The sequence below is a fragment of the Pogoniulus pusillus genome, chromosome 16 (genome assembly GCF_015220805.1).
Source record: "Pogoniulus pusillus isolate bPogPus1 chromosome 16, bPogPus1.pri, whole genome shotgun sequence".
Classification (NCBI taxonomy): domain Eukaryota; kingdom Metazoa; phylum Chordata; class Aves; order Piciformes; family Lybiidae; genus Pogoniulus; species Pogoniulus pusillus.
In genome coordinates, this window is record NC_087279.1 from 7,948,424 (window position 1) to 7,972,915 (window position 24,492).

At 47.2% G+C, this 24,492-nt stretch overlaps 1 long non-coding RNA gene across 1 annotated transcript in view; it reads left to right on the plus strand.

Moving 5' to 3' along the window:
• Positions 1 to 10,695: 10,695 nt before the first annotated feature.
• Positions 10,696 to 24,492, plus strand: part of LOC135182327 (uncharacterized) — a 36,013-nt gene continuing 22,216 nt past the window's right edge. Inside the window, exon 1 of the long non-coding RNA XR_010305171.1 lies at positions 10,696 to 10,786. This is a non-coding gene — a long non-coding RNA (uncharacterized LOC135182327). The remainder of the gene's footprint in view (positions 10,787 to 24,492) is intronic.

The window sequence follows — 24,492 nt, forward strand, 5'->3', positions numbered from 1 at the left end:
GTGCAGAGAGCCCTGTCGCAGGGGGGTTCTGCCCGCCCGGAGGTGCATAGAGCCCTGTCGCAGGGGGGTTCTGCCCGCCCGGAGGTGCAGAGAGCCCTGTCGCAGGGGGGTTCTGCCCGCCCGGAGGTGCATAGAGCCCTGTTGCTGGGGGGTTCTGCCCGCCCGCAGGTGCAGAGAGCCCTGTCGCGGGGGGGTTCTGCCCGCCCGCAGGTGCAGAGAGCCCTGTCGCAGGGGGGTTCTGCCCGCCCGGAGGTGCAGAGAGCCCTGTCGCGGGGGGGTTCTGCCCGCCCGCAGGTGCAGAGAGCCCTGTCGCGGGGGGGTTCTGCCCGCCCGCAGGTGCAGAGAGCCCTGTCGCGGGGGGGTTCTGCCCGCCCAGAGGTGCAGAGAGCCCTGTCGCGGGGGGGTTCTGCACGCCCGGAGGTGCAGAGAGCCCTGTCGCAGGGGGGTTCTGCCCGCCCGCAGGTGCAGAGAGCCCTGTCGCGGGGGGGTTCTGCCCGCCCGGAGGTGCAGAGAGCCCTCTCGCAGGGGGGTTCTGCCCGCCCGGAGGTGCATAGAGCCCTGTCGCAGGGGGGTTCTGCCCGCCGGGAGGGGCCGGGCCGGGCAGCGCCTTCCCGCCGCCGCCGCGCGACTCCGCACCTGTGCTGAGGGCAGGGGACCGCGGCCCGGGCGGGAGCGGCCCTGCTGCGCCACCGGGTGCGCTTCTAGCGAGGGAGGGCCTTCCTACACCTCCTTTGAACCTTCCTACACCTCCTTTGAACCTTCCTACCCCTCATTTACACCTTCTACCCCTCATTTCAACCTTACCTTCCTCTGAAAACGTTTTATCGGAGCAGTAAGTGGAGCAGAGACAGCCTTACCGCTTTACTCTCTGCAAACTCCAGAGCGCTGCGAACGTGAATGCAACAGAGTCCTCTAAACGGTGCAGGAGGGGAGAGTCTCTCTTGGAAATGAAGGAGCACAAAATCTTGGGCAGGTTGTGGCGTCTGCATGGAGGGAATTGACCCCAGGAGAGGCGCCGGAGCTGCCACACCAGCAGGCCAGGCGACGCTGGATGAGCTGCGGCTGGCAGGTGTCAGGTCTGTGGAAGGAGCAAAGCTTTAAGGAAATATTTCACAGTATTTTCATTGCTACTGTACTGAATTGTGTCAAATAATGATGTTGGAGTGAAGTGGAACGAGGGAAACGGGCACTCGTTAGAACCGTCAGAGCTGTTTGTGGAACCATGAGGGTGGTGAGACACTGGAACAGGTTGCCCAGGGAGGGGCTGGAAGCCTTATTGGGCCCCTCAATTCAAGAGAGATGTTGAGGTGCTGGAGCATGTCCAGAGAAGGGCAACAAAGCTGGTGAAGGGCCTGGAACACAAACCCTATGAGGAGAGGCTGAGGGAGCTGGGGGTGTTTAGCCTGGAGAAGAGGAGGCTCAGGGCAGACCTCATTGCTGTCTACAACTACCTGAAGGGACATTGTAGCCAGGTGGGGGGTGGCCTCTTCTCCCAGGCAACCAGCAACAGAACAAGGGGACACAGTCTCAAGTTGTGCAAGGGGGAAGTATAGGCTGGATGTTAGGAGGAAGTTCTTCCCAGAGAGAGTGATTGGCATTGGAATGGGCTGCCCAGGGAGGTGGTGGAGGCACCGTCCCTGGGGGTCTTCAAGAAAAGACTGGATGAGGCACTTAGTGCCATGGTCTGGTTGACTAGATAGGGCTGGGGGATAGGTTGGACTGGATGATGTTGGAGATCTCTTCCAACCTGATTGATTCTATGATTCTGTCTCTGGAGGTGTTTAAGGCCAGGCTGGATGTGGCTCTGAGCAGCCTGATCTAGTGTGAGGTGTCCCTACCCATGGCAGAAGGGTTGGAACTAGGTGATTTTTGAGATCACATCCAGCCCTGAGCATTCCACTAATTAGAGTTAGCCTGGGTTCTGCAGCTCCTCTCTAGGCCCAGCTATTGAATACAAATGGATGTCAAGCTCATGTGTTTCGGTAAAGTGGCTTAGTTTGCTCTCTTGGTAACCATCACCAGATCACTGTTCATGGGAGGATGCTTCCTTAGAGCACTGGATGCAAAGTTCACAGAGAGAGATTTGCCATTGGAATGGGCTGCCCAGGGAGGTGGTGGAGTCGCTGTCCCTGGAGGTGTTCAAGAAGAGACTGGATGAGGCACTTAGTGCCATGGTCTGGTTGACTGGACAGGGCTGGGTAGTAGGTTGGACTGAGTGATCTTGGGGGTCTCTTCCAGCCTGGTTGATTCTAAGATTCCATGATTCTCATGAACACGTGTTTGGTTATAATGTGGACGGTTCCTTCTGTAGTTTCTCTGATCCAACAGGGATTAATATTCGGTGATTCTGTGATGAGTAAGTGGTGTTTTCCACGAGTGTGAAGAGAAGTTTTGTTGAAACAGACTCCAGGCACAGCAGGATGTCTGTGAGGCCACATCTGCAATCCCATGTCCAGTTCTGGGCTCACCAGTTTAAGAAGGACAGGGATTTGCTACAGCAAAGGGTGCAAAGATGCTGAGGAGGCAGGAACATCTCTGTGGTGAGGAAAGACTGAGAGAATTGGGGCTTTTGAGCATGGAGAAAAACAGACTGAGCGAGGATCTTATCAATGCTGATCAATACAAAAGGGTCAGCGTGAGGAGGATGAGACCAGGCTTTAGGCAGCATTGCCCAGTGACAGGACAAGTTCCATCTAAATAGGAGGAGGAAGTTCTTTAATTTAAGGGTGCTGGAGCCCTGGAGCAGGCCCCCCAGAGAGGTGGTGGAGTCTCCATTTCTGGAGAGGTTTCAACCCCACCTGGACATGTTCCTGTGTGACCTTCTCTAGGTGACCCTGCCTTGGCAGGTGGTTTGGACTTGATCTCCAGAGATCACTCACAACCACTATCATTCTGTGAGCCACACAGAAAAGCTGAGCCCTGCAGCCACACAAGGCACAGGTGGTGCCTCCGCTGGGTAAGGCATAAAGAGCCTATTTTCTGTTCTAGCTTGTCTTGCTACAGCCACGAAATTCCTGCCCCTCAACAGCTGTTTAACAGCCGTGTCACAAGAAATACTTTAATTAGGTTAGCCAGCCTAGATGAATATTAAGACTTCAATCCAATCTACTCTAATGTGATATCCCCAACACAGCACAATCATTATCTCCTCCTTAAAAAAACAAGGCAGATAATGAGTAAAACACTGAGCCAACCTTTTAAGAGTCCTCTCTGATTAGAAGTCGGGATTTCTGTGTGGTGTTTAAGGAGAAAGCTTTCCCAGCAGCGTGTTTGGTGACTTTTTCTATGAAGGCTTTGGAATTTTGCAGGTCTAGCCCCTTTGATAAGCATTTGCTTTAAGATAATGGCATGATCCTTTAAGAATACTACTTCAAGGGGATGCATGAGTCTCTTCCCTGTCTGGTTGCTGATGCATGCGTTCTTAAGGTACCTATATGTCAGTCATCAGTAAACATCCTCTGAAGATGTCTTAGTGCAAGACTCTACAGCAGTCATGGAATCATTCTCCTAGTATCAGATAATAGGAAAAGGAAATGGCCTGAAACTGTGCCAGGAGAGATTTAGGTTGGAGATTAGGAAAAATGTCTTTGCTGCAAGAGTGGTCAGGCTTTGGAACAGGCTGCCCAGGGAGGTGGTGGAGTCACCATCCCTGGAAGTGTTTAAGAAATGAACCTCTGCCTCAGAGTATCCCTAGGACTGAATTTGAGGCCAATGCATGTTGCTCTCTCACAGTGACCAGTTCTAAACCCAAACAAAGCAGAACTGCCTAGCTAAAACCTGACGGCAGAAATGCACTTTCCTGATAAACAACCTCTAAAGCTGTGGAACTGGGCTTAAATAGTAGTTGTGGATCAGATTATTCATCTTTGAAAGAGACAAGAGGTGGGAGAAGCTTTTGTCTCTGATGGCATGTGCTTTACTTAGAAAGGAGAATTCTGAGAACCTGCTAAGCAGCAAGGAACTGCCCTTAGTAACCAAATAGTGACAATTACCATATTTTAACTGAAAGGAAGGGAAAAGTCTCTTTTTCTGACGTGATCATTTGTAATTTGGCAGCATGAGTCACTTGTGTTGTTCTGAGTGAGTCATAAATAGAGGAGGCACTAAAAGAGTTATTTTTCAGAACGTATTCAGATGCCAAATTGCTCCTCACAAAATGTTGCTAATAAGGCAGGATTCCATTGGACAGGCAGAGCTCATTTCACATGGTTAACAAATTACTGATGAAAACTGCTAATTTATGAACTTCTTTTACTGTTTCTATTATTTGTTGTCCTGCAAAAGCCAGTTAGCCTGCCCTTAGTGGAGCTGCACTAGCACAGGTGAGGGCTGATCTGTTGGAAAGCAGATCTGTGGAGAAGGACCTGGGAATGCTGGTGGACAAGTTCCCCATGAGCCAGCAGTGTGTTCTCCTAGCCAAGAAGGCAAATGGTCTCCTGGGGTGCATATGGAAGAGTGTGGTCAGCAGATCAAGGGAGGTTCCTGCCCTCTCCTCTCCCCCAGATGAGAACACATATGGGTCCTGTTCTGGGCTCCCCAGTTCAAGAGAATAGGGAACTACTGGAGAGAGTCCAGTGAAGGGCTATGAAGATGCTGAGGGGCCTGGAGCATCTCTGTGAGGAGCAAAGGCTGACAGCCCTGGGGCTGCTGAGCCTGGAGAAGAGCAGCCCCAGAGGGGATCTGATCAATGCTCAGCAAGAGCTGAAATTGGGGGTAAAAGAATAGGGCTAGACTCTTGTCAGTGGTTCTCTAGGATCACCTAATGGTGAGAGTTGGAAGGGGCCTCTGGGGATCATCCAGTCTAACTCCCCTGCTAAAGCAAAGGCACAGCAATTTGCTCGGGATCACAGCATTCAGGGAGTTTGGAATCTCTCCAGAGAAGGAAATTCCACAGCCTCTCTGGGCAGCCTGCTCTAGGGCTTCAGCACCCTCACACCAAACAAGTTTCTCTTCCTCTTCAGGTGGAACCCCCTGGGTTCCAGTTTGTGCTCATTGCCTCTTGCCCTGTCGCTGGTCTGGTGAGGAGCAGCTGAAGGAACAGGGCTTGTTTAGTTTGGAGAGGAGTAGGCTGAGAGGAGACCTCATTGCTCTCTGCAACTCTCTGAAAGGAGGTTGCAGTGAGGTGGGGGTTGGTCTCTTCTCCCTAGTATCAGATAATACGAGGAGAGGAAATTGCCTGAAATTGTGCCAGGGGAGGCTTAGGTTGGAGATTAGGAAAAAAATATTTGCTGCAAGAATGGTCAGGCATTGGAACAGGCTCCCCAAGGAGGTGGTGGAGTCCCCATCCCTGGTGGTGTTCAAGAACTGTGTGGCCATGGCACTTGGGGATATGGTTTAATGGCCATGGTGATGTTGGGTTGATGGTTGGACCGGATTACCTTAGAGGGCTCTTCCAGCTGGAACAGTTCAGTGGTTTTGCAGATACTCCCCTAACAAATGCTGCCTCTGCCATTGCTGATGGGTGTATCTCCAACCTCCTTACCTCCCAGCTACCAACCCCTGCAGTCTGTGTGCAGCACTGGATTTCAGCAGGAAAGGTGAGAGACTCTATCTCCTATGCAGGAATTGCTGTTCACAGTCTTGTCTGTTGTTGAGTTTGAAGCTCCTGGCCAGGTCCTTTAGGTAATTTGTGCTTTCATTCTTTTGCTGGGTTGATGTTTTATTTCACTCTGCTTTGAGATTGACCAATAGCAATAAATAACCTTCAATTCTAGCCCAGGACATATCTCTGAGGGAGGAAAGAGAAATGTGTTGTCCTGAGCACCTGATCTCAGCTGGCTCATTCCCACTGCCAACTGTTTCTCAAATGAGAGGAAAATGAATCAAATTAGCAAACAAAGAAATATTCTCAGCAAGTACCCAAACATTTAAGGCCAAACATCCTCCTTGGAATGCCAAGGTTGGGTTCCAAATAAGCAGCTGAATTGAAGGATTATTTTTATAGCCTTGTAGAAATATTGGCCTCTTGGAGATATTTAAAGGTCAGCTGAGTATTCTGGGGGGGGGGGGTGTTTGCTCGTGCTGGGTTTTGTTTTCTTGATGGCTGACTACTTACTTCTGGGTATTCTGCCTTCATAGAGCATGTCCTGTGACAGGCTGGGATTCATAGTGTGTATCACAGGATGTTAGAAGTTGGAAGGGACCTCTGGAGATCTTCCAGTCCAACTCCTCTGCCAAAGCAGGACCAGAGAATCTAGCACAAGTCACACGGGAACACATCCATGCTGGGCTGGAAAGTCTCCAGAGAAGGAGACTCCACAACCTCTCTGGGAGCCTGTTCCAGGGCTCTGTCACCCTTCCAGCAAAGAAATTCTTCCTCATGTTGAGGTGGAACTTCCTGTGCTGCAGTTTCCATCTCTTGTCCTATCCCAAGGCAAAGTAAGCAGAGGCTGTTCCTGTCCCTTCCTCCCTGATCTTCAGCCCTCAGATATTGATAGACATTGATCAGATCCCCTCTCTGTCTTCTGTCCAGCCTAACCAGCCCCAGGGCTCTCAGCCTTTCCTCATCAGGCAGTGCTCCAGTCCCTTCATCATCCTTGTAGCCCTCCATTGGACTCTCTCCAGCAGATCCCTGTCCCTCCTGAACTGGGAAGCCCAGAAGTGGCTGCAATATTTCATGTGGGACCTCCCCAGGGCAGAGTAGAGGGGGAGAAGAACCTCCCTCTGTCTGCTGAACACACTCTTCTTAATGCCCCCCTGGATCCCATTGGCCTTCTTGGCCACAAGCGCATGCTGCTGTCCTATGAAGAACTTGTCCATCAGGACTCCCAGGTCCTTCTTCATGGGGCCTTCTCACACAGGTTATTACCGTGCCTGTGGTTTCCATATCCCTTCCTACTAGGAAAATGTGAGTATATCTGATTTTTTTTTGCCTCTCAGATATGAAATCCTACCTTCTTCTTTGTCTTTGTTCATGAATTGAGATATTGAAGAAGCAGAGAGTAGTTGCTTCTCCTTTACATTTATATAACACATTATTACTAATTTACCCTGAAATATCTTGAGGGGCATAGAATGTAATTTAGGCTTAGAACATGATACAGCAATTTCATTTTTCTTCCAACTTTATTATTCTAAAAGCATTGAAGGGCAGAGAACTCTTCTGGTGGGTTTTCAGATGTGGGATTGCAGTAGCACAGTACAAAACACCAGCTTTAGGAAGAAGGTGAAGGCAGCATCGTGTATGGTGCTGAGTTTTAAGGTCACAGAACACTGTAACAGACACTCCAGATTAAAATAAAGTCTTTGTGACCTTCTCTGTGCAAAACAGTGCCTGGGAAATCAAAATGTTTTCCCCACGTTCTTTGATTATAAATATAGCAGTTCCAGGCACTGTTCAAAGGGGGAGATTGGCCTGAAAAAAAAAAGGTAATTTTCATCAAATGCTGGGTTCACTTTGGGGCCCTCACCAGAAGAAGGACATTGAGGGGCTAGAACAGGTCCAGAGAAGGACAATGAAGTGTGTAAAGAGTCTGGAGAAGAGGGATGGTGAGAAGCAGCTGAGGGACCTGAGGCTGTTTAGTCTGGAGAAGAGGAGGCTGAGGGGAAATCTCACTGCTCTCTACAACTCCCTGAAAGGAGCTTGCAATGAGGTGGGAGTTGGTCTCTTATCCTAAGTAACAAGTGACAGGATAAAAGGAAACGACCTCAAGTTGCACCAATAAACATTTAGGTTGGACAGGAGGAACATTTTTTTCTCTGAAAGGGTTGTGAAGGCCTGGCCCAGGCTGCAGTGGTGGAGTCCCCATCTCTGGAAAGGTTTCAGAACTAATGCTGTGGTGCTGAGGGCTGTGGTTCAGTGGTGCCTTGGGCTGTGGTTCAGTGGTGCCCTGGCAGTGCTGGATTAACAGCTGGACTCACCAATCATGGAGTTTTTTTCCAACCATCACCATTGAGATTCTGTGATGCATTCCCTCTGTATCACAAACCACCAAGACCTTTCTGTGCGTGCAGATTACTGTTTTTCTCTCCAAGAATGTTCTGTAGTTCCATGCACATAAAGTTGTGTCTGTTTTTCTTCTTTTGGTCTCAGTAATGATTCCTTTGCTGAGTGCAGGAACCTCACCACCTAAGCCACTGGTTTGCTTCTGCCTCTACAAATGTTGCAGCATTTGGTTTTGCCAGCCACCTGCAGGACTGTTGGACTGTTGGTTAATGTTGGCAGTTGAAAAGCCTTAAGATCAGATTTTGCAGTTTCTTTTTGAGAATGCAAAGGATTCCACTTTCAAAAGAAACTTTTGCAGAATCTGGTCTTGCATTTATTCCTTTATTTGTTCGACATCTGGTCAGTTTCTGGGCAGCTTTAACACGGGGAGAGCTCTCTCAGTACCTCATTAGTGATATACCTGGAGGGGGCCAAGCTAGCATCGGTTCACGGGAGCAGTGGCAAAGTGCAGCTCACGTTTGCACCTGCAAGCAAACCTGTGGAGTCTCCTCTCTGCAGAGATTCCAAACCCACCTGGACATTGTCATCCTAGGCAAGCTGCTGTGAGTGATCCTGCATGAGCAGGGCATTGGGACTCGATGATCTCCAGAGGTCACTTCGCCCCACCCCCACTCCCCCTGTGCTGGGATTCTGTGTGTTTGTTTCCTATGTGAATATCAGTGCTTAGAGGTTTGGGGTCGTACTTTGGATTTCTTGTTTGTTTTTAGGGGTCTATGAAGCTGGTGTAGCTGGTCTCTGTGAACCTTCAGTGCCTTACCTTTCCAGCCCCTACCATTTGCTGATTTGGAAACTACACTAAGCCATGGGTTTGAGTGTAATTTTGGAACCTCAGCTATGTGGAATCCGTGAACTTTAGATGCGTGGCTTAGATAAAAAACTGTGCTATATCAGGAACCCTTTATAGTGAACTATTTTCCTTCAGAACTGTGGAGGTGTTTTGTATCTGTTACACTTTTGTCTGGCCTCCTGCCTGAAGTCACATCTCTGCATATGCAGATACACATCCTATTGTGCACTGCTCTTAATCTGTCTGTCAGCAGCACACCTCCTCCTCCTTAGCAGCTGAGCTGATCTAATGGTGTATGAGCACCCCATTCCCAACGCTGCAAGTTCAGGGCTCCTTGGCAAATAACATTTAATTGAGGTAACGATACTCTTACAGACCAAGAATGATGGCTTCACATTTTTCAGACTCAGACAGCATTGCAGCCTTGTTCAACAGCTACACCTTGTCATTTAACACCACTAAACCAGCTGAATGCTTTGCCCATGGCAGTCTTCTGTGGGATTTGACTGTTGTCTTTCTGCTGATGCCCCCAGTGTGTCTCAGTGTCATTATTCTGTGTCCTGAGCTGTACAGGTATTTCCACTATGGCTGTCAGGTGGCATTTTCAAGTCATTAGCCTGCTCTGCAGCAACGCAGGCAGAATTCCAGAGCAGCATGCCTTTGGAAAAGGCTGTTGAAAAGGTGTCATCATTCACTCTGGCTTGTGTATGTGGGCTTGTCTTTGAACAGCACCGTGCTGCTGTCATTAACAGTTGCTATCATGAATGAAATCTCTTTGGTTTCCACGAGCAAATAAACCAGTGTATATATAGAACTCACTGTTGAATAGTTCCTTAAATATTTATTTCCCACTCTTCTTGCCAAATAATCTTCAAGGCAAAGCCTTTCTTCCAATGAAACAATTCCAGCAGTAAAAGCCAGGTCGCCAGGCAGTCATGGGTTCAGAAATGAAAGTCGGCAGAGGAAAACAAGCTATTAAAGTTACTCATCTCAAGAAAGCCTCTTTGAAATTGTCTGAGCTTGGAATGATGTCATTGTGTCATACTGTGAGCGAGCTTTGTGGTGATCCCAGCAGCAACCACTGTTTGGGGCTGCAGGGAAATCCCACGGTAAGCAGCTTGACTTCATGTCACAGCTGTCCCACCTGGTGTCTTGTCGTGGAAGCTTCAGTCCTGGAATGTTTGGACACAGTGGTCTCACTGTGAAGTTGTGGTGTTGGTAGAGCACTTACAGAAACCAGTTGTTTGGTAGGCTTTGGTAAACCACTGCATAAACCATGAACTTGTAGTTGTGCAGTTTGCAATTTTACAAGTGAAATTCAGTCTCCTAGGATTACCGTGCCAAGACTTATAGGCTTCAGAAGCACTGAAGACTGAGACTACCAAGCCCAAATTTAGCAATGTTTGGAATTAATCTTAGGGAGAGTTGTTAAAGAATGGTTGATCTGGTAAATGACATGTAGGAAAGCAAAAGCTTTCAACAGCACAGTACATTCACAGCTTCTCAGGAGTAGCTTTGAAGGTGTTGAGCAATGCATGGAAATTAAATGCAGAGCAGTAGAAGACAGGCTTTACTTTGTCAGGGAACTGAACAGAGTGAGACTAGCAAAGGAAAGAATGGGAAGTCTTCATCTCCCATTTTTATGAGAGCCTGGATGTGTGGAATAGAATTCTGGGAGGAGACAGCAAGGTTGGACAGGCTGAGGTATATCCCTGTCCTATGTGAACTGAGAAGCCCAGAATTGGGCACAGTACTCCAGACATGGCATCACCAAGGCAGAGTGGAGGGGCAGAAGAACCTCTCTTGACCTGCTGGCTTCTCTCATTCCATCTGCATGAGTAGATAGAACTGTACTAAACCTCCTATTAAACTTTTAGCTTGTTTCATTCCAGGTAAATAAAATATTTAAAGTGAATATTTTCTTTTCCAGCACTTGCAGCTGCTCAGAAACACAGCACAGCACACACAGCTGAATTCAAGCAGCAAGAACAGCTCCTAACTTCAAATGCTTCCAGCGCCAGTGAGCTTCAGGAATTCTGCTGTTCTGAGAGCAGGTAATTTCTAAATCACTGTTCTTTGAGTGCTTCAGCTTCTGTGTATAGATTATTAAACTGCACTTGAGCCTCTTATGAGTGACCAAGTAATCACCTATTTATATCAGTTTGTTTGTCATCTTGATCGTCGCGTTGCTTAGGTTTCTAATTCAGCATAACTCTGAGCTGTCTGTCTGTGCCTTCAGAGGATCCCTTCAGAGCTATGGTTCTGTCATAGCTTGCTGTTCAGCAGCCATCTCCCACAGATGTGATATGGTTTAGTGGCCATGGTGGTGGTGGGTTGATGTCTGGATTTCATGATCTTACAGTTTTTTCCAACCTTAATGATCCTATAATTCTATGGTTCCATGTCCTTTGGTCCTGTCACTTGCTACTAGGGCAAAGAGACTGACCTCCACCTCACTCCAACCTTCCCTTAGGTAGTTGCAGAGAGCCAGGTCTCCCTTCAGCCTCCTTTTCTCCAGGCTAAACAGCCCCAGGTCACTCAGCTGCTCTTCACAAGTCTTGTTCTCCAGATCCTTCACCAGCTTCATTCTCCTTCTTTGATATTTAGCTATTGAGCTATTTAAGTATGAAAACTTGTTATCTGGAATAAACTCATGATATAGCTGTTTGCTTTCTGATTTCCTCTTCCCCATTTGCTTAGATTTTTCTAGTGGAGAAAACCCCTCAAAAATGAAAAAGACCAGAAATGTTGTGCCTGATTCATCAAAGAACTTAAATATGTGTCTAATATTATGCCTAGTTAATGAGCTCCATTTAAAGTCGTTCTACTGAGATGCATAAAGTTTTAGCATGCTGCTGTGGTACAGATTGGGGCTTGGAGAAGAGAAGGAGATCCATATGGAAATGATTTCTCTGCATCATATTTCAGCCTGTAATTCAAAAACCTCCTGCTATGTTCAAAGGCCAAATAACAAAGCTGCTTCCCCCCCCCCCCAATAATTATTTGGTGTCTGTGTATTCCTGAAGGATTTTGAGTTGTTTTATCCAGCAGAAAATTGCTATCTGGTGGACAACAGGGGAAAAGCATCAGAAATTTTCATATGATGATGATGATTTTTTAAAGTGTATGCAATCAGAACTAGATAGGAACAAAGCAATGTGGTAATGAGAGAGATGGGGCTTCTCAAAGCATGGTACATAGCTAGGCTGAAGCCAGAACAGTATTTCTCCTGTTAGATTGAAAGAATTTGTTTTAAATGTTTTTTTTATCATTTTATTCTTAATTTAAGTAGCCAGTGAAATGACATTGCTTGGTTGGGAGGTGGTGGGTAAGCAAAGCTGGCCATGAGCTGCTATGTGCCAATAGCATCCTGGGCTGCATCAAAAGCATTGTGGCCAGCAGATCAAGAGAGGGGATTCTGCCCCTCTGCTCTGTTCTGATGAGACCTCATCTGCAGTGCCATGTCCAGCTATGGGGCCCTTTAACACAGGAAGGACATAGGCCTGATAGAGAAGGTCCAGAGGAGGCCACAAAGATGATCAGAGGGCTGGAGCACCTCTCCTGTGAAGACAGGCTGAAAGAATTTGGTATGCTCAGCCTGGAGAAGAAAAGGCTCCAGGGAGACCTTAGAGCTGCATTTGAATATATGTGAAGGGGACCTAGAGGAACACTGGGGAGGGACTGTGTAGAAGGGCCTGTGGGGATAGGACGAGGGGCAGTGGTTTGAAACTGGAGCAGGATAGACTTAGGCTGGATATCAGGAGGAAGTTCTGCACAATGAGAGTGGTGAGACGCTGGAACAGGTAGCCCAGGGATCTGGTTGAGGCCCCATCCCTGGAGGCAATCAAGACCAGAGTTGATGTGGCCCTGGGCAGCCTGATTTAGTTGGAGGCATCCCTGCTGACTGCATGGGAGTTGGACAAGATGACTTTTGAGGGCCCCTTGTACTCTGATGCTATCTCTGTAGCAGTTTCTAGGGCTTTGATCTGCATGTACAAGAGTTTGCTGACAGTACTGTTCATCTAATGGTCCTGGAAGATGCTTCTAGAAGGTAAAGGTTCTAATGCAGATTCTTCACAAGAGTGGTTCCTCTCAACTGGTACCATTGGTACCAGAATGCATTCAGGTTGTGTGTCTATATCTGTGCATGCAGTGGGAGCAGGGAGAAGCTTTCCAGATGGAGATTACTTGAGGCCACTCCATGGCCCAGAAAATGAAAGCCAGCACTGCAGTTATATAACACTTCTTTGACCTAGCATTATTTCATTGTTGCAGTGATCTAGAAAGGGTGAGATGTGTGGATATCTGTGTTTTGTCTGGGGATAGTTTCTTTTTTTTACCCCAATTTGGATGGAAGGACACCACTAGGGCAGAAAAAGTGCCCATAGGCAAATGCCAAAATGGTGACAACCTAAACCTTTCAGCAACGTTGTCTGCACAATAAAGAGTCTGCCTGCAGGGGAGAAAAAGAATAGAGGGAGAGAAAATGCCTCAAGTTACCCCAGTGGAGGTTTTGGTTGGACATTAGAAGAATCTTCTTCCTTGAGTGGGTTCTTGAAGACTGGCACAGACTGCCCAGGCATCTGGTTGAATCCCCATCCCTAGAGGTGTTTAAAAGAGGCAGAGCTGTGGTGCTGAGGATCATGGTTTAGTCCCAACCTTGGCTAAGTTAGAGAATTTCTGGACTGGATGATCTTGAAGGGCTTTTCCAACCAAGGTGATTCTATGACTCTGTGAGTTAAGATGAATCCAAAGTGTCTGGTGGACTAAGTTTAATGCTATTAATGCACCTAATGAGCATATGATTGGAGTGTTTTCCCCAGTTTGCTTTCTTTGACAAAGGAGATCCAGGTAAGCTATGTCCTGCTGTTTCAGATGTGGTGCTCAGGATGACTGCATGTCTGGCCTGTCTCACAGCTTGCTACTGGAGGCACAAAACTTTCCCATCAGAGTGAATTTCTTGTGGAGCCTAATCAGAGTGGAAATGCAAAATTCTCCCAGAACAGGGCAAACACCTGCAGCATTGCTCCATGCTGGTTACTGATGTTCCACCCAAACTCTCTGTAAGTAAGAGCTGCTTGCTCAGATATCTCTCTCACAAAGAGCAGCATCACCTCCATGTGCAGCTTTTGTGGATGTGGTATGGAAATGTGAAGCTATGCTGGGCAGCACTGACCCTCACGAATTTATCAGCATGAATGTGTCAGTGAGCGGTACATAGGCGTGTGAGGGACACCTGGAGCTGACCCAGCATGACTGCTGTTATACCCTCAGAGCTCTTGTGATTCTGGCTGACAAATCCCAAACAGAAATCTGGGTATCTGTCTGTGCAGCACACATGCATCAAGTCTGACAGCATGTGACACGTTGGGCTCCTCATTATCCTCCTCTATGACACACAGAGCAGTCTGCAGGCAGCAGAGGATGCTGAAAACAGAGTGAAACTATGAACTGTACAGCCTGGCTTCCCCCTGCAAACTCTGTGAACAGCTCTAGCCTGGGTGGTGGTGACTGTGCTGTTGAATTGTTGTTATCCCTGTTAGCCTTGACAGTCATTCCAGCCATGGGGAGAGCTGAAAAAGACCCTGGCAGAACTTCTTTGCTTCCCACGTGGGTGTTGTAAATACTTGTGCACAGATACAGTAACGTTAAAGGAAGGGTAAAAGTCTGACTCACTGTCAGTCAGTGGTAAAACTTTCAGGCTGGAATCTCACAAAATAAGCCTTAGAGCATTGGGGAAGAAATCAAACACAGACAGAATTTAAAAAATACAATCAGTTCTGGAGAAATTGATGAAAAGTGTTGCAAAATAAATGCTATGACTGTGAGATATGAAATGGTTAACTATCCCCTTGCCAGCAGTGGTTTTAGGTGTGAATCTTAGACTGCAGGAATACAGGCCCTGTCCTCTCTTGTGGAAGGCATGGTGTTACTGTAGGGTGGATTTGGTGACTGAGTCATACCAACTAAAGAGTTAAATCCATGGACATATCCATGTAGATATTGCAGCAGAATCTTGGGCAGCAACACAGGGATGTCTGATGAGTTCGTCCTGTTCAGCCAGGACAAGAGGCTGAGGGGAGACCTCATTGCTTTCTAGAACTTTCTGAAAGGAGGCTGCAGTGAACTGGGGGTTGGTCTCTTCTCTCTGGTATCGGGTGATAGGAGAAGAGGAAATGGCCTGAAATTGTGCCAAGGGAAGTTTGGTTTGGAGATCAAGAAAAATGCTGCAAGAGTGGTCAGGGATTGGAACAGGCTGCCCAGGGAGTCACCACCCCTGGAAGTGTTGAAGAAACCTGTGGTCATGGCAGCTGGGGACATGGTTTAGTGGCCATGGTGGTGTTGGGTTGATGTTGGGCTTGCTGGTCTTAAGAATCTTTTCCAACTGAGACAATTTTATGATTCCATGACAGAGCAGTTGAGGTCCTCACTGGAATGATGGGAGAACAGGGGTTGAGTGATGTTATTTGCATGTGAGTCATGGCTGGAGAGAACTTCTCTTCAGGTAGCACAGCTTTTTGGCAATCTACAAGGTATCTGCTGCCCCTCGGTCAGTTAGGTTGCAAGACGGCAAACAAAGGACTCCTTTGTAAATACTGCTACCTGCTGAGCTGCTGAACTGCAGTGGAACTGGCGGCTTTTTGCTCTGCTGGCATGGTTACAAGCCCTCTGGGGATCACTTGCTTTAGCTTTTTGGGAAGTTATTTGAAATGAGGACATTTCCCTGCACGCCACTCAAACACACAGTGACAGTCACCACTTAAGGCAGCGTTCAGCACTGCTGGGGCATGGCCCGTGCCAGTAAAGCCTGGTTCCTGTGGTAATCAGCCTGGCATCAGAGGCAGCTTCTTTCTGATTAGTGTTCAGAGCAGCTCTGCAAACACACTAGGAACAAATCATCCTAATTACAAGGTATTTAGAAAGCTGGCGAGATGGGTTGGTATTTGTTGTTCTTTGAACTTTGGGATTGTTCTGCTAATCACTGTATTGTGTCTTTTACTTAAGGTTAGAGAAAGTTCAGGCTTTGCAGATGCATCTGGAGTGCAAATACCTAGCCCACATAGTGCCAGCACCCTTAGAGAGGCTCGATGTACTCGCAGAGTGCTTTGGAACCTGCTGAAGAGCACTAGAAAGAACCAGGTGGTGTAGAGTACGTGAGCTCTATTTAGGTGGTATCTCTTCATTACAGCTAGGAAGGGTTTGTGCCCTCTTCAGACTGTCAAAGTCAAAGTGCATGTCATCAGCCTCTGAACTCCACAGTGCTGCTACATCCAGTTCTTGTTTTGAGTGGCCTTTCTCCTGCTCGTTTAGGATCAAAGCAATATAACCTCCATTAGTTTTTGTCCTAGATTTGCATTTTCTGTCTCCCTTAGCATAAACAGACCTGTATCCTTTGGTGCATGTTTTGTCCCACATTTATCACTCCCTCTCTCTAATTGGGGCATACCTTCAAAGCATGCAGCCAAAAGCTGCATCTAGCACTCCAAATGCCACCTTACCTCTGCAGAGTAAACATGGGATGATAACTTCCTGTTTCTCATGTACAGATCCTCTCTAACACAGTATCTTGTCAGCTGCTTTGCTGTGAGCTGCCAAAAGCTCCAGAGGTGTTTTCCCCCTCAGTACTCTGTTAACACTTACTCAATAAGCTGTCATTTCTCATTTGCAATACTTTTTTTCCCTCTGTGGAGAGTTTTGTTTCATTAACATTGCAGCATCTGGAATAGATGACATAAAATGTAGATGTGTCATTACCTCCAACCTTGAATCCTGAGTTCAGTTTTAGACCACTCACTCCAAGAAGGACCTTGAGAAGCTGGAGCAGGTCCAGAGAAGGGCAACAAAACTGGGAAAGGGTCTGGAGAACGGGGCTGGTGGGGAGCAGCTGAAGGAACTGGGGCTGTTTAGTCTGGAGAGGATGAGGCTGGAGGAGACCTCATTGTTCTCTACAGCTCCCTGAGAGGAGCTTCCAGTGAGGTGGGCGTTGATCACTTCTCCCTAGTATCAGGTAATAGAATGAGAGGAAATGGCCTGAAATTGTGCCAGCGGAAGTTTAGGAACAATTTTTTCTCAAAAAGGATTGTAAAGGCCTGGTCCAGGTTGCCCAGGGCAGTGGTGGAGTCCCCATCCCTGGAGGAATTGAAAAGCCGTTGGGGACATAGTTTAGTGGTGAACTGGCAGTATTAGGTTAGTGGTTGTACTTTATGATCTTAGTCTTTTCTAACCAAAGTGATTCTATGACTTATCTCAGTAAAGGGATGGAAAGGAAGGTGGTGAGGGTAGCTGACTACAATTTGAGGGGCTTCTCAGAGAGAAAGAACACTTTTTTTTCCTTCTGGCATAGTGAGGGAATTCCTCAGCACCGTGGAACTGCCAAGGTTCATTCCTGCACTCCTCTTCTACCACCACCCTGCTCACACAGCTCAGGCAGAGGTTAAAAGAGCTGGTTTTAATTCTGTATAGCACCTTCATCTTTTGCTCTGAGTCAGTTAATTAAATGGCAGTACATTTATTAACCTGGAAGCAGTACCTGCTTTGATTAGCAAACAGGGCCTTGCTTTTGTTTCAGCTAATTTCTTCTTTCCCCACAGACTGCAGTTCAAAGTGCTACAGCAATGACAAACCTTCCACACCTTCTAATTCTTACAGAATGCGTCCCCTGCCACCTTAAAGACTGAAGAGGACAAATGGATTTAGCTGAGAGCCAGCCTTACTATTCCTACCCAACCCTCTGGTTTCCCTTATGTTCTACTCCTCTAAACCAGCCATAGGTTGGAAGGCTGATGAGCAGAGCTGGAGAGCCTTCCTCTCTAACACTCTGCTGCACACCACCAATGTGCTCTTGTGGCCAAGAAGGCCAGTGGTCTCCTGGGGTGCAAGAAAAAGAGTGTGGCCAGCAGGTCGAGGGAGATTTTCCTGTCCTACTCTGCCCTAGTGAGGCCACATCTGGAGTACTGGGTCCAGTTCTGGGCTCCCCAGTTCAAGAGGAACAGCGAACTACCGGAGAGTAAAAAGAATCTTCTTAACAGTAAGGAATGCAAGGAGTGCCAAGTGGCAAACTGCTGTTTGACTGCCCAGTTACTAATGTTGTTGTCTTCTCAGAATTTCCATTGTGTGGGATTTCTTTTTTCTCCTCTCCCTGCTCATCCCTACAGTTTCCAGTTGTCAGTGAACTGTTTTGTTCATAATTTTAACTTCCACTCTTCAGAAAAGTCCCTTTGAATTATAATTTCAGGGTTGTTAATACCAGCACCACCCTGACATTCCTCAACAGCAATGTCTTGCCTCGTGAAAAACCCAGTGTGTGAAAATCCTGAGTGCCTCCTTCTTTCAGCTGCAATGAGCATGAACATTGGTCATGCACTGAGACATTTCATATAAATTATTAAACTTCCAGGGCTCTTCCCTTTCTGTTTTTAGAGCCTCATGTTTGTGAGCATTGGAAGCAAGGGCCTGGAATTTGTCTTTGTGGCTGAGATCTAGAGAATAAAATAGCCACATCTAGGTGCTTGCTATACCCTTGAGTAGAGTAAAACAGGTTTTCTGAGCTGGAAGTGGGTGTCATGTTTGTAGATTCATAGAATGGTTTGGGTTGGAAGGGACCTTGAAGATCATGTAGTTCCAACCTCAATGCCATGGGCAGGGACACCTCCCACTAGCCCAGCTTGCTCAAGGCCTCATCCAACCTGACCTTGAATACCTCCAGGGAGGGAACATCCACAACCTCCCTGGGCAACCTGTTCCAGTGTCTCCCCACCCTCACTGGAAAGAATGTCTTCCTAATCTCCAGTCTAAATCTGCCCTCCTCAGGCTTAATCTCCCCTCCTCAAGCATGCTCTGCTATGCACTCTGATTATTTAACCATCTGTAATACTCCATATTTCAGATACCTGTGATAATATTTTTATAGCAGAGAATTCTCTGTGCTTCAGCACACAACATTAGCCTGAGTTAGCTGTAGCACTGTCCATAGCTGCCAGAGCTCTAATTCAGTTCTCAGTGCAATCAGTGACAATGTTCTCATCTGTTCAGATTTAGCTGGTTTAAATGAAAGCATCCTCCTGGCTCTGCTCACTTGCAGATGTTTACCCAGACATTTCCTCAGCATAGATTTGCAGGGTCTTACATTTCCTCTGTTTTGATTTGGGGTGTAAATGTTGTGTTCTTTGGGTGTGATTAATTTGTGTGTGAGGACTGTTGAAGTTTCTTACCGATCTCACCTTCCTAATCATAAACATTGGAGGGTGATCAAAACAGGACTCTATCTCTAGGACTGTATGGCTGGCTCTGATAGCAGCCTATCAGGGAATGCCAAGGACATCCCAAACTACACTTGTGCATCTCAAACTACTCACTGAGAAACAAGGAGCCCAAGGGCATTTACATAAAATTCCTCAATGCAGCAGCTAAGACTGAGAGGAGAGAAATCCGTTCTGAGTGGTCGAATCCTGCTTAGTGAGAACTGCTGACTCACATGCGGGGAGCAGGGATCTGCCAGGGCTTCAGACATGAAGTCTCCACAGCCGTTAATCACTCTTTAGAGGCACCTATCGCCTGTGGATTAGAGGGAGCTGGCAGGAAGCCTCAGTAAGCCTCAGCCTCACAGGCTGCTTTCAGCAAAACGCACTGTCAGTGGCTGGGATGAATATTTAGCACATAGATGAATGCACCTTGCAGTCTGCTGGGAGAACTCAGTACTAGTGAAGGAGGGCACAAGCAGAGCTCAGCAGCATCTTGAAATGCTGCAGCAGCAGCACTTAGAACTCGAGTTTGGACTGGAGCTGTTTGAAATGAAGTGCGTCCAAATTGGGGAGCATGGGACTGCACTGCCACAGCTGGTGGTGCTCTCAGGATCACAGAATGGTTTGGGTTGGAAGGGCCTTAAAGATCAGCTATTTCCAACCTCCTGCCATGGGCAGGGACGCCTTCTGCTCAACCAGGCTGCTCAAGGCCCCATCCAACCTGTATCGCAACACTTTCAGGCTTGGAGCCTTCACAACATCTCTGGACAACCTGTTCCAGAGCCTCACCACTCTTATGGGGAAGAATTTCTTCCTAATGTCTGATCTCAATCCAGCTTCTTCCAGTTTGAAGCCATCACCCCTCGTTCTGTCACTCCAGGCCTCTGTCAAAAGTCGCTCCCCAGCTCTCCTGTAGCCCACTTCAAATCCTGGAAGGCTGCTTTAAGGTCTCCCTGGAGCCTTCTCTTGTCTTGCCATCCCCACTGCAATTCTGGGGATGACACCAAGTACAGATTATTTTTCACTTCCACTGTAGCTGTGACTAGGTAGAAAATTGCAATCCTGGGCAAGCTCCAAAGAGCTTCAGTGAGGTTCTTGAGCTGAAGGTCATTTTTTCAAATGACTTACTCCTATCAGAAGTATCCATTCCCAGTGAGTGTAGGGTCAGGACAGTGGAATAGAATAGTCAAGAACAGTGTTAAGTTGTTCTGTCTTCAAATGGGACTTTGGGTAGAAGTTAGAATAAAACAAGTTTGCCAAGAGCCACTCAAACTCTTCTTTCAGCTTAGAGTCTTCAAGAGCAAACTGAAGAAAAGATTCCTGTTCCAAAGTAGAGAGTGTAGGGGGGAGGCTGAGGCTGTGCTGCAGAGAACCAGAGCATCTAGCCTTTCTGCCCTGCTCTGCAGTCCTGCTAACATCAGAAGGGGCAAGGATACTGGAAAATGATGGTATAAAGCTAAAAATACTCTGCCTGCCTCACTGAGTGTTCTGAAACTACAGTTCCTGTGTTAGGCTGCTCATTTGCTGGTTGCTTCAGAAAGGAGGAGTCGGTCACAGCCACCAGTCACTTGCCAAAAAGCATCTTGAATGGAGTAGGAACAAATTGTGAAAATCAGAACAAAACAGGGATCTAAATTCTAACGTCTATTGTGTCTGGGGCGTTTAACTCTGTGATGGTGACACCTGATCTGCTGTTGGGGAACTTTGCTGCGATGACAAAAGGCTGCTGGTAATGAAGAAAAGTTCAGAGTTGTTCCTGTGTTGCTCTCTGCTAAGAGAACTGGCAGCTGTTCTGACTGCTCTCCTACTACAGAGCTGAGACACAAAGCTAAAGTGATGCCAGTTCCTAGGTTTCTTTTGTCTTTTTTTCCCCCTGCAAATGCTATCATCCTGAGCGGGATGATGTTTCTGTTCTGCATCCATTTTGATGAGCAGTTGTAACCAGTGTATCCTACTAGCAGGGTTTACACCACACTTCCCTTATCCCAGTGCATCAACGACATGATCCACCTCTACTTCCACTCTTGCTTATTTTCAAGTCCTAGTACAGTGAACTACTAAATCAGGACTTGAAAATAATTCATTAAATAATTCAGTTTGTTGAGTTTGGAGAAGAGAAGGCTCTGAGGAGACCTTATTGATGCCTTCCAGTATCTGAAGTGGGCTACAAGAAAGCTGATGAGGGATTTTTTAGGGTGCCAAGCAGTGGCAGGACTAGGGGGACTGGAGCAAAACTAGAAGTGGGCAGACTCAGATTGGATATTAGGAAGAAGTTCTTCACTATGAAAGTGGTGAGATACTTGAACAGGTTGCCCAGGGAGGTGGTGGAGGCCTCATCCCTGGATGTTTTTAAGGCTAGGCTGGATATGGCTCTGAGCAACCTGATCTAGTGTGAGGTATCCCTGCCCATGGCAGAGGGGTGTAACTGGATGATCCTTGAGGTCCCTTCCAACCCTGATAAGTCTGTGAACATAAAGTTTCCCAACTATCTACAGAAAGAGGTGGAAAATAAGGGTACTTTTGTGAAGTAACAGCTTCTGTAGAGCACTTTCTGTCAAAGAATTTCCAGTTTCACAGAAGAAATGGAGGCAGGCAAATGAAGCATGTCAGAATGCTCAATCACTGAGTGACAAATTGAAAGCATCTATTAGCCTGTAAGAGATAAGAGTAGGGCTGCAGATGATTATAAATGCATTGATAAGTTGTTAAAATGAGCTTCTAACTGCTGCTATTCAAGCATATTTTATTAATCCTTCATAAACCAGGGATGAAATGGATCCTGCTTTATGACTTCATCAAGGTATTCCTGTTCTTTACAATATCCTTGGAATTCTGAACTGCCTGTTGGTAATGGTTTCATCTGAACACTGGGAAGTGTTGCTGTGCTAGAGTGCCACATGCTGTGGGAGAGAGGTCTAAACAAAAGGTGGTGTTTGGGGACTTCTGAAAGCCTTTCCAAATCAGTTTCTGGTGCTGTGATGGGCAAACAGGTTCTGTGCTTGCCTGAATGAAGTAAAGCAGTTGCCATGTTTTCGTGATCCTAGATGTGAAGCATTTAGACACAGGTACAAAATCATAGAACCGTAGAGTTGTTTCTGTTGGAAAAAAAACCTTCAAGATCATTGAGTCCAACCACCAACCCAACCCCACCATGGCCTTTAAACCATGTCCCAGAGTGCCATGTCCATGCATTTCTTGAACACTTCCAGGGACCTGGACAGGCTGGAGAGCTGGGCAGGGAGAAATCAAATGAAATCCAACAAGGCCAAAGGTAGAGTCCTGCATCTGGGCAAGAGCAACTCCATGAACCAGTACATGTTGGATGAAAAGCAGTGTTGGAGAAAGGGAGTCGTGGTGGACAGAAGGATGGCTGTGAGCCAGCAACGTGCTCTAGAAACAAATCTAGCAGAGGATTGTACAGGGTTAACCCTCCAGGGGTGTTGGGGTTTGGAGGCTGGTGAGACGCGGATCAGGGCACTGACGAGTCGACTCTAGCTTCTGTGCATCAGTGCAATTTTATTAGGGTAATGTAGTGTCTTATGTAGTGCTCAGAGGAGGTGTATCCAGCCAGCCTGGGGCTGGCACAAGTGGACAATACAGATTGGCCCAAAGCCACGTGCAGGGTGCAGATAGGTTACCCTTATCAAAACAGCCCGTGGTTCCACCCCAGGGGGCTGGCAGGGTCAGCCCCCTGGAGCTGTGTCCGCCCCAGGGGCCAGCAGATTCCAGCCCCCAGCAAGTGTGCATGGGTTGCTCACAGTGCCTTCCAGCTCAGGGACTTTCTCCCATCACAAGTTCTCATGTTCACAGCTCATGCCCTGCTGCGGGAGAAATTCTCCCACACAGGGGGAGCAACCTTGAACCTGACCCTAAGTGGTCTTGACCCCTCCCCAGGGGTGAGTCTGAACGCCGCCAGGTGATTCCTGGTTAGCCCACTCCCCCTTCCTGTCTAAAGGTCTATAAAAGCAGGGGGACTTCCTGTTCTCTCTCTCTCTGTGCTCCCTGCCTCCCTCCTTACCAGCATCACCATCCTGCTCCTGGTTATCTTTGTTTTACCACATGGCCATCACCCACTAGGCAGACAAAGCCATTACCATCAAAATCTGGTTGTATTTACACAGTTTGTATTTGTGTTCCCTTGCCTATACCTTTGTAACTTCCCTACCTCAGATACCTTTTTAATTTATTGTTAAACTTTTCTTTTTAACTTCCAAATCAGAGTGAGATCATTTATTTGAGTGTGCTTACCTTTTTCTCTCTCTACATCTGATTCCTTTCTTTTGGGAAAGAAGAGGGAAGAGCAGTCTAAAAAATTGTTATTGGTTCTATCAAATATATTTGAGTCTCTGGCAATTTAAGTTAGATCTGAGATAAGAATCTACACCAGGAGAGGTTTAGGCTGGATGCTAGGAAATACTTCTTCAAACATTGGAATGGTCTGCCCAGAGCAGTGCTGCAGTCAGTCCCTGGAGATATTTAAGCAGCCTGTGGGCCTGGTGCTTAGGAACACACTTCAGTGCTGAGTTGAAGCTTGAACTGGATGAGCTTGGAGGTGGCTTACAACTGGATGTTTTCTGTGATTCTGTGTCCTGGGGTTGTGTAGTTTGGACAAGAGGAAACTGAGGGAAGACCTTCTTGGTCTCTACAGCTCCCTGAAAGGAGGTTAGAGCCAGCTGGGTTTGGTCTCTTTTACTTAGTAACAAGTGATAGGTCAAGAGAAAATGGCCTCAAGTTGCACCAGGGGAGGTTTAGGTTGGACATTAGGAGAAACTTCTTGACTGATTGGGTTCTCAAAGATTGGAACAGGCTGCCCAGGGAGGTGGCTGAATCCCTGTCCCTGGAGGTGTTTAAAAGTAGCAGAGACGTGGTGCTGAGGGCCATGGTTTAGCCCCAGATGTAGAAGAGTTAGGGAACAGTTAGACTTGATGATTTTAGAGATAATTCCCAACCAAAATAATTCTATGATTCTATTCTCTGACTCCTTCTCAAGAAGCAGCTGGTTCATGGCAGCATAAATCCCCACAAGTGAAGGTGTCACAAGGGAAGAATTTCAGAGGACCACTCCCTGTTTCGCTTGGTCCTTGCTGATGCTCCCTGCAGGTGCTCAGAGCTTAACTTGCCTTTCTCATTGTCACCTGTCCAGCCGCCTCAAAGCCTGTAGTTGTTGCTCAGTGTACACAGGCATATGCACAGACATTGCTACTAGATGTAAGGGTCCTGCATTCTAATGAACTTTCTGGAAGGGGGAGAAGCCTCTGATAGGGGACAAGGAAAATGATGTGTGTCCTGGGATAAGAAGCTGCAGCAGCATCACTTTTTGGTGCATAAGTCAGTGAGGTTATTTTAGGTCCTAGGAGAAAACTTCTTAACTGCAAAGCCCAGCACTGGCAAGGGCACCACTGTTAAGTTCCTGATTCTGCCTTGCAGCCAGATTTGTCTGATTATTGGTAGTTAAAACAGTGTTACTCTCAGAATGTAATTGCTGGTTTAGACCCATTTCTAGCAAACCACCAGACAGT